The sequence below is a fragment of the Trichoplusia ni genome, chromosome 19, assembly GCF_003590095.1.
Source record: "Trichoplusia ni isolate ovarian cell line Hi5 chromosome 19, tn1, whole genome shotgun sequence".
NCBI lineage: Eukaryota > Metazoa > Arthropoda > Insecta > Lepidoptera > Noctuidae > Trichoplusia > Trichoplusia ni.
This window is the reverse complement of record NC_039496.1, coordinates 1,555,613-1,564,338: the sequence shown is the minus strand read 5'-3', so window position 1 is coordinate 1,564,338 and position 8,726 is coordinate 1,555,613. Positions and strand designations below refer to the sequence as shown.

Here is an 8,726-nt window from a genome sequence, read left to right as displayed (position 1 = left end):
ATACTGCGTCCTTCATTGAATGGCAGACTATATTAAACTTTTCTGCTATATGGCTGAATTTTTTTACGTTTTCGTAATTAACAAAGTACTTTTGGCCAGAATGATAATGTTCGTATACCGCGTCCGGCGGCGTGAGAAGCTCGTCGGAGTATAATGCGTAACGTCCAGGAATGACTGGTGTCTCCGGTGTAATGTCAATTGCGGATGGCGGTGGTAGTGAGGGTGGCGCTGCGGGCGGCAGCGCGCGGGCCGGCGTGCGGCCGGGGCGGTGGGGGGAGGGGGAGGTGCGGGAGGACAGGCCAGCAGGGTATCGATGCGGGTGCGCGCGCACTCCCGCGCCCCTCGCCTTCGATTTTCCCCGTCCGGGCGACAGTGGCGGCGCGTTGCATAACTGTGTAGCGGCACTCCGCGCGCGACCCCGCTCCGAGCGCCCGCCGCGAGCGCGCTACACGCGCTGATACGCGCAACGTCGCGCCCTTTACGTAACGCGCGACCACCGCGCGCTCTCACGACTCCTCACCGCCTTACCGAGGATTACTTTTGGAGTGATACGCTGTTAGTGTGGCAGGATATCGTCTGCTCCGGCTTGTGGACGTCGGTGCGGCCGGGCGCGGACCGCCGGTGCTGGTAGGTGTCGCCGCAGTGCGCGCGCTCGCCCTTTGTCCGGGCGCGTGGTGGTGGCGGTTGCGGTCGCGTGCTGAATAATTGACGCGGAGGCTGGCCGGCGCGGCGGCCGCTATCGACCTCGTCGCGTGACTCGCGCGTATTACCCGCGCCCGGCAAGGACGCCGCGCTGGCTGCGCCACTACGCCACCGTCGACGTCGCCGCTGCCGCCACCGCCGCCACCACCACCACCGCTGCTGACTCTGCTTACCAACTCATTGTGCTCTATGCTATCCATCCTCTTCCATACTTAACCTATTTACAGCTGTGATCGTAAATATACAAGGATGAATAGACGGCTCTGTAACAGCCTTGAGCTTAATCTATTCCGGAGCTGGTCTGCTGTCATAACCTACGTGACTTTACGCTAAAGCGATATTTCATTAAAATGAGGAAGTTTGCTGTTCCTCAATATGTTATTGACAGCTTCGCAGATCGATAGACTTTTGACGCAAACCGCCCGTTACACCATCAACAACCTTACTTAGCTCAGCATTATGATTCATTGTGAACCAATAACTTGAAATTTTTTCGTAAATGGTGCATGGTATCAACATAGACGATTCGATTTAATGAAAGGAACTAAAAATGGTAATTCTGTTTTTATACTTAACACCAAGGGTTACGTAAAGGGATATCTTGCGCACCATTCAACCTTTCAATATCTACTTTAGTTCACTGAGCATACTCATACCTACAGCAAACTTTAATTAAGCCGCTAGCATTGTAACAACAGCAGTAATTCTGTTTCGGCTACGTTTGCGGCTACGAGCTACGAGTTTCGTAGCGTGACGTAGCTCGGGCTACAGCTTTGCTTTGCCTTGTTCTGCACTTACTTCTTTACTTTTATGACAAGACTCTTTGAGTTATAAGGTTTTTCTTTTATAATACTGTATGAAGATTAGTATAGTTATCATATAGTGTACAATGTTGTCTATCATTAACTTTTTAGGTACGACAGTTACATATTCTTTGTTAAGAATATTGTATTATTGGAAAGCCGCCGAGAAGGTAAGGCGTAGCATACCTATAAGTCTTATCTATAACTAAGATTAAGAATCTACCAATGAAGTACAAAAACCTAAATTATACTGAAAACCTATTTAAAACCAGTAACAGTAAATTTGTTGTATAACCTTTTTTTCGCTAGCCATGCTACCTATAATATACTTCCGACAACTTACTCCCGGGAAAAGGTTTGCGCTAGTGCGCAAACGTTGTCACATTAAGCATGCGTAGATCAGCGTAGCATAGCCACACTACAACCGCCTCATTTATAAAAACTATGGTCAAGTTGAACTCTGTATTGTATTTAATATATTTTCATAAATTTTGAAAGATAAGGATCTAATGTTATAAATATATTTTATGACTGAATTAATAACTAAGTTATCTGTCCTCGTTTCAAATTAACAGAATTTGATAATATTGGATTCTCATACAATACTGTCAATTTCAATTGTCATGGTTTAATTATCTAGTGTCAAAATACGATGATACAAAATCATGAAAAAATTAAGGAGGTTATACTTCTCTCGTAAGACTAGGACCGGTTACGTTAGGTTTCTGATGGTGAGGTCGTTTTAGCCTTACATTTTGTACTTAACCGTGTTATGACATACCTACATATATTAGTGGAAACTCTCAATATGCTTCATGAGACTCCAGGTTAATATCACCCTTATTCCGTGAAAATAAGGTTTGCATTCATATATCGCGATTACCACTGGCATGTCGCCTGGGAAACGTATGTTATTCAAGTAACTGAGATCTAGACACGCCTCTTCTGCTTCATTTGTTCACATCAAATATTTGAACATACTGTATAATGTATTCAGACAAAACTTATACAGGGCTTCCTATGTCTGTGTGTGTTAGGTACTAGGATTATTTTTATTTAAACTTATTGACATGTATATTCAATCAATTACCCGAAAAAAATAAGTGAAAATTTAAGAAAGGTAAATATGCTCTGTGGAATTTAGGCTTCTCTAACTTACAACTATAAAATTTATCGTTCTTAGAACAATCCAAGAGGAGGTTCTCACTTTGGTAGGTATGTTTTTGTCCAGTTGTTATGAACCAGAATTTGGTTTAATTTGGTATGAGAAAAACAAGATAAAATTTGAAAGCCCCCGACAGTATCAACTTTCATCCCTACGACTTTTAAATAGTTCGACCGATTTTTATCAAACATTCACAGAACACTCGCAGATCATTCATCTTTAATACAAAATAACCTAATTTCTAATCGTTCCGTGATTAATGATGCCACAGACAGACAGATAGATATACAGACAAGCAGAAACGTCAGAAAGTTAAGTTCCTATTTTAGTACAAAACAATATAGAAATAACGTCACAAATATAGTTAACAGTGTGAACTATTATGCAACAGTGCTGTGATTTTATTACCATGCACGTCTAGTATAGCCTTTTGTCACATGCTAATGGGACATTAAGTCGAGCTAGTACAAGGCAATATGTACCTTCTTGCCGTTTCCATGAAGCGTAAATTTCATTGGAAAGGTTTTACGGTTGTAGGGAAAAAGACAAGTATATCAATGTTTAAAATATACACAAATTTGTTTTCTGTAGCTATGTGTACGGAGCCCTCAATGTCGTGAGGCTGACTCGCATTTTATAACTGTTTTTTTTCCATGGTTGGATCTAATACATGGTAAATAATAAATATACTTGATTACAATTTGTTAAAATAAGCTAATTATAATATATTAAGTAAATAGCACATTTACCTACTTATATAATTATCACAAAGTAAGGAACGAATACGAAAGATCTTGAAGGCAATATAAGGTTCTCGTCAAGAAGAGGAATCAAAACGTTTAGTTCAAAGGCTCTTCATTTGAAAGAGATCTCCCGGAAATTAAAGTTACAACAAGTTCAGACCTTACTCGATCCTTTATGAGTAAATTCTACAGTTCCTTCGCTGATTAAAAAAAGTTCTCTTTGATTAAGTAATGTTTTTGAAACTTATTTTCACGTCTTTAATATTTGAATTAAACTTCCATACACCGAAAGTTTTATGACAAAATAAATAACTTTAATTCACTTTTATTTTTGTTCCGCCCCTCTTGTCTCCGTTTTGTAGATGATATCACAAACATCCCACTTTACATGTACAAAGACACCCAGATTCGACACAAAAACTCGTGGATCACACAAATGCTTGTCCTACGCAGGGATCGACAACGACACGTCACGCATATATGGTTTGGCGTGGTTACCTCAACCGTGGTACTCTGAGTTTATCTTCCTGTAGTTGAATAAACGTGGCTACTACTTTATGCGTTACCTCACAACTAGTAGTATAGTATTCCTATTATATTATAGGCACCATTGATTCCTGCTACGTTCAATTCCTAGTATCTTCCAGTTGCGCTATACCACCACAGACGTACTATAACTGTCTGTAGTATTAACTGTCAATTAAAAATACCTAGAATATAACGACAAATTCCACTAACGAATTAATTGTAGTGATTGGTCAATTAAATTTGTATCAATTTGAACAAGGATTCTGCAAATATTTATTAATGAAAACACAAAAGTATGTCACAAAATTACGTGTCTATAAATAATTATCATAAATATTAAATTATCCATACGTTTTATTCATTTGTTACCATTGCCCACAACTTCGTACACGTGTTAAAGTAATTTACTACTGTATTTTTGGACATATTTCGCGAAATGCAGGCCGCATTTCGCGAAATGGTTGCAAACAGACAAAAATCATATCTTTGGTTTTAGAATCAATTGACTACAAAGCAAGTATTCTTAAAAAAATCAATGTACAGGTTTCACTTTTCTACTAATTTATTATATGTATAGACTCATAATAACTGAACACATTATTATAATTCGTTAAACAGCTGCATAACTACACCTACTTAATCCATTATCTACATAATGTAATAAGGTTCTTGAACCAACCTGTCCTTTTTTCTATTTAATAGCTTATTCACAGACAGAAAAACGCTGCTGTGAAGTTGATTGCTGCATAAGTATGAATTTTTTATTAGCAATACGGGAATTGCGTTCGATGTACTGCAATATGATTAATTTGTAGAATTTGAATGGGAATACCTGTATAAAACTTTGTTAACCTATTCTGCTTTTTGGTTGTTTCACTGCCTTTGATCTAAATTCAAGTTTTTTTTGTTGTATTTATTCTTTGTCCCCAACAATTCTTCATTTCGTATGGTTGATATACAACCCGGTATCAGAGTTTTTAAACCACCCATAGGACCCAACCTGATATATATTTACTTTACATTTTCCGGTTCGCGGGTTTTCTCATGATTTTCCTTTACTGTTTTAAGCAAGTGACTTAGAAGTCTTACTAACATTTTTAATGTTTGTTCCTCATTCCCGCAAAACCCACTGAACTGTAGACATAGTTTATAACCAGAATAGGTTTTATCTCAATTTATGTTCCCGTGGGAAAATATTTGATTTGTAGCCGGCGGGCCCGCGCGCAATACAATAATACATAAAACATAAATTCGAAAATACATTATTGCGTGACCACTTCGACTTTTGACTTTGACAGTCCAAAGGTCATAAAACGAGGCTATCACTGCTATACGATCCGTCTCTCTTTACGTACAAAAGCAAGCAAGTAATAAAGCGCTAGCTAATTTAAATCGGAACATTCTAGAAAGAAAACAAAAGAAGCCCTCAGTGACGTCAGTATATCAGTTCTTTTTTAATCTGTGTGTATTGGGTGCAGTATCGTTAGACTAGAGCCAACGTAGTGCTCACGTGGATAACACATTTCAACTGGTTTACACTGAATGTAATGAAAGTACATTCGCTCCATTATAAGCTGGTCGGATGGCTGTATTGTTTCATTTACCTTACAGTCACCGCTATTATAACTGGACAGGTTGACTGAAATTTGATTAGGTTAGAGACCATTTATAATATTAGATTAGCGCCCGTTTTACGAGTTTGCAGAAATGATATGTATGTTTGCTTTACCATCCGAGAAATTATGTAATTACATTTGTTTTGATAAGAATATGCTATACGAATCAAATCCCCCTCAATAAGAAAACACGATTGCTGAAAACCCAATCATTCTTTATAATAACACGCCACTTACACGCGACGAGTACAATTTTTCAGAAGCTACCAGAAAAAGTTATGTAACCTTTTTATTTAGCGCCTCGGCCCAAAATCCATTTGTTACAAGAACTAGCCTTTGTGAGCGGATTAGACCTTGAGGTTAGCGATTGGCCAAACGTATTTATTGCTCAGATCTTTTTCGGGGTCGGATGCCGCGTTTGTTTAAGAAGGATGACTCGTTTTATCTCGTTTTTTGGAGCAAAATGGAATAAATTTGTACTTCCAAATGTTGGAAGCTAATGAGTGAAGGCTACCAGTCGGATTTGCATAACAACCTTTGTCTTTCACGAGGCCAAAAGAGGCAGCTGCATACCCGATGCGGATATGTTTCGTATAATTTTGATCCATGTTTTCTGCGGGTCTCATCAGCTGTGAAAATACGAAAATGGTTTTAGCTTTCATAGGTGTACAAATAATACTTTTTCCACATATATTCAATATATTGTTTTATGTCAAACAACTTCACATACCCTTTAACCAGTACAAACCGGTTCTAGTAGGTATAATTATAATAGTCACCCCATTGACGTCATTCGACTTTCCAAGAATGAAAAGCTTTCCGTCTATTAACAAATTTGTTTAGTAGAATTGTAGCGAGTATTGATGCGGGCATAATGTAACGAAGAGTCCTAAGCTAAGACGTATGGTCAACAGTTTTAGACATTAACAAGCTTATTTTAAGGGCTTAAGGTTGATATTTGTAAAGCATTGTTTTGTCGGGAATAGTGGATAGAGTTTGATGCGGGTTTGGGATATTTGAAGGGATTATAGGATGTTTGTTGTTGTCTGAAATGACAGGATTTGACTGTATAGTGAACGAGAAGATCGCTTGTTAACTGAGTATTTAGTTTTTTTTAGACCCTTATGGTCGTGAATATTGAAACTAAGTATTCAACTAATCAACATAATTTTTTAGTTACAGTCTGAAACTGATCGTCGGGACCTGAAGAATATGCATTAATTCGAGCTTTACTGTTTCGTATCATTAATAGGTTTTTCGACCCTACATTCATTATTATAATTAGTTAAATAACTTCCTTAACTTAAATGTTAATTCAATAAGTTAATTTTACTTATCCATCATCATCATCGTCAGCTTCCAGTCTAACTAGATGCAGCTAATTACCAGTGTTAAAACAAACATTTAAGTATGTACATTGTAAATTCTCACCATTAAGTTTTTTTTTAATTTACGGGGTTTTTCTGTGTAGAAAATATCACCCCGAAGATTTATATAAATATTTTTGAAAATTCCAATTACATATAACTACTAGCTTTGGCCTGACGCTTTGGGCATTCCACTGCTCATTTAATTTTGTTTGTTAAGCATCAGACCTAACAAAAAAGTTAAACAATGCTTTAATATCTAATTTAAGTTACTACATAACATTTAATAATTCCAAGAAATTCCTGCCAAAAGGCATACTGGGATAGTATGCCTAAATTGACTAAATTAACTTAGACATGAATAATAATAAAATGTTAATAACATTTTCGTGATAAAATAAACAGTTTAAAATGTAATCGTTTTTATTGCTGGAAATAACTTTGAAACGATATAAACGTAATTTAGAGAAATACTTAAGTTATTATCTTAATCCGGTCCAAGAATTCCGGAGTTAATAAATAAGCTGACTTAATTGAAATACCTATTTTTCCCTTCGGTCATTAACCGCTTTTCTTTTTAAAATTTTAATTACTTGTTTAAGAATCCGTACTAATTACTATATTGATAGAAGCCCGTTATTTTGTTACGTATTCTTCACATGGATTTATCGATCGATAAAGGAAAGTTTAGTTTTGAACGCCCACGGTTCACGGTGGCTAACATGAAAGTGAAATTTTCAAATTACATTGAAAAACATTATCTAGCTGTCACACTAGTAAGTATACAAGTAAACACATATTTCTTAGATTTTTCTTCAAACATGATATCAAATTTTCCTAATATTTAATATAGGTTTAACAATTTACGTAGGCAAGCGCTTTACGTTTACCTGTCAAAACTTACCTAAACTAGTTCAAAGAAAATGTCTATCAAATAAATCTTGAAACGAAGAACAAAGACTTAATATTATAGTTTGAGAAACTTCCTGTCAAATCTGACGTCACAGGAATATCAGTAAATATGAAATTAGACTAGTTATATTGAAGATGGTCTTATTAAAGTATAACCTTTATTTTTAAACGACTCCCCCACCAAGGACTTAAGTCATTGTAACTCGGTTGGTTTCACAAACATTTAAGTCACATGCACAAAGACATCTAGACTGCACCTGGACAAGCAGTCGTGGATCTCACAAACGCTTGTCCTACGCGGGGACTTAACCCGCGACACGTCGCGCTCCGTGGGTTTGGGTTGGTGACCTCAACCACTCTGACATCCGTGCTGTCAATAACTGGGAGCTATCTTTACGTCTTAAAGTGATACGAGTATTATTGCGGGTGTTGAAGTGAGATGGCGCTATGTAAAGTGTATTGCGCTGTCACGCTTTCTCAACCATAAAATTCCTTAAGACTTACTTCTAGATTCTCAGTTTGCAAATGTAAGTGAGACGCTAGATAGCGCTATCGCATTTCTACTAAATCAAAAGTCCTGCATTATACTTTATGGCATACAGGTAAAGGGAATGTAACGTGCCTTCTGAAATACAGAGGATCAGTACCAGTTGGAGATTCAAAGACCCAGTATAATCGTATTGATTGATTAATAAAAATATAACTCGCTCTTGTTACAAAAGGCTACTTACCTTGCTGGTCATTGACCTGTAACAACAGCTGTAAATGACGTATTAGAATTGATATTAAGTATTCATGTGAATGGAATATCGTTTTCGGGCAATGTTACATACAGGCTGTTATATAAAATCTCTTATCTTTGACTTCAAAATTAGGAGGTTCTCAATTTG

General features: G+C 37.3%; 1 protein-coding gene across 1 annotated transcript in view; it reads left to right on the top strand.

Annotated features, from left to right (window-relative positions):
* The first annotated feature begins 295 nt into the window (after positions 1 to 295).
* LOC113503476 (sodium channel protein para) overlaps positions 296 to 8,726 on the top strand; it is an 88,759-nt gene continuing 80,328 nt past the window's right edge. Inside the window, exon 1 of the mRNA XM_026885475.1 lies at positions 296 to 627. The gene's annotated coding sequence lies outside the window, so the exon portion shown is untranslated. The remainder of the gene's footprint in view (positions 628 to 8,726) is intronic.